Raw genomic sequence first — 1,563 nt, forward strand, 5'->3', positions numbered from 1 at the left:
AAAGTCTCAGACAAGCAACAAAATAAGAGAGAGCGGAGAGGGAGAGAGGGAGGGAGGGAGGGAGAGAGAGAGAGAGAGAGAGAGAGAGAGAGAGAGAGAGAGAGAGAGAGAGAATATATTGCAGTCTCTGAAAGCAGTATGCATGGGATGGGAGGCAGCCTGTAGTCTTTTAGCTCTGTGGCCTTTGTTGTGGCCAAGAATAAATGCAACTGAGGCTCAGCTATCTTCTCAAGAAGAATTTGCCAGTGTACAGGAGGAGTTACAACAAGGGGAGGAAATCGAAGGGGGATGCTGTCTGCTGCACGGGCGTCCAATTTCACAAAGGAAGTTGAGAATAGGAATGAAGAGAGGGAGGCATTAACTCGCAGTTTCTTAGAGATGCAAGGAAAGGAAAATAGAAGTTAGACCTGTGCTAAAGGCTCTTCCTCAGATCCAAACCCACGGAGCCCAGGGGAAGAGTCAGATCAGGCACAGGAAGAGGAGTGACCAAAAAGAGAAGAGAGCAAGCGAAGATGAACGGACTGAAGGGTAAGCTGTGAGTCTCAACAGCCACACTGCAGCTCCCACGATAAGAGTCTTCTTTTCTGTTGTTTTTTTATTTGTTCATTTGGTTGGTTTGTTAGTTTGGTTTTTGGTTCTCCTTTTAAATTTGGTTTAGTTTGCGGGGGCAGGGGGAAGACTGCAAGGGCAGAGGGAAAATGGGAGGGGCAGGGAGATAAGTGGCACTGGGATGCAAAATGTGAAATCCACAAAGAATCAATAAAAGTGAAAAAGGAAAGAAAGAAAGAAAGATGTTTCTCGGGTCAGTCTTTAAGAAGGGGGAGGCTATGGTTAGCACGCCAACAGAGCCTTAATAACAAGGGAATATGTGGGACCTGAACTGCTTAAATTGGGATAGACTTTAAGATTATATTCTTTGGGAGGGGTGGCACACGTCTTTAATCCCAGCACTGGTGAGGCAGAAGCAGGCAGATCTCTGTGAGTTCAAGGCCAGCCTGGACTGCAAGGGCTAGTTCCAGGACAGGCTCCAAAGCTACAGATAAACCTTGTCTAAAAAAAGAAAAAGGTTGTATTGTGTGTGTGTGTGTGTGTGTGTGTGTGTGTGTGTGTGTGTGTGTGTTTGCCTCCATATGTGTACGGGCACCACATGTGTAGCTAGTGCCCACAGAGGCCAGAAGAGGGCATTGGATCTCCTGGAACTAGAGCTACAGGAGGGTGTGAGGGACTGAACCTGAGTCATCAGAAAGAACAGAAATGCTCCTAAATGCTAAGCCATCTCTCCAGCCCACCTGGGAAATTTTTTTGAAATAAATAAATATGTCCCTCCCAGCCTCAATAGTGAGACTGTGGGACATAGGAACGGGGTTGGGGGCAGTCTGAGTACTGCTGTGTAGTTGTTTGGGGGGTATTTTGTGTTTCTTTCTTTCTTTCTTTGCTCTTTGGGGGCATGCTACCTAGCTCCCAAATAAATACACAGAAACTTATCCTTACTTATGAATGCATGGCCATAGCTTGACTGGTTTCTAGCCAGCTTTCCTAACTTGACTCCCATGGCTAGCTGGG

General features: G+C 46.6%; 1 protein-coding gene and 1 pseudogene across 1 annotated transcript in view; one reads left to right on the top strand and one right to left on the bottom strand.

Annotated features, from left to right (window-relative positions):
• Positions 1-1,563, bottom strand: part of LOC101991134 (zinc finger protein 11) — a 39,059-nt gene that overhangs the window by 28,446 nt on the left and 9,050 nt on the right. The window lies entirely within an intron of this gene.
• LOC101997680 overlaps positions 513-1,563 on the top strand; it is a 3,420-nt pseudogene continuing 2,369 nt past the window's right edge.

The sequence above is a fragment of the Microtus ochrogaster genome, chromosome 2, assembly GCF_000317375.1.
Source record: "Microtus ochrogaster isolate Prairie Vole_2 chromosome 2, MicOch1.0, whole genome shotgun sequence".
NCBI classification, from domain to species: Eukaryota; Metazoa; Chordata; class Mammalia; order Rodentia; family Cricetidae; genus Microtus; species Microtus ochrogaster.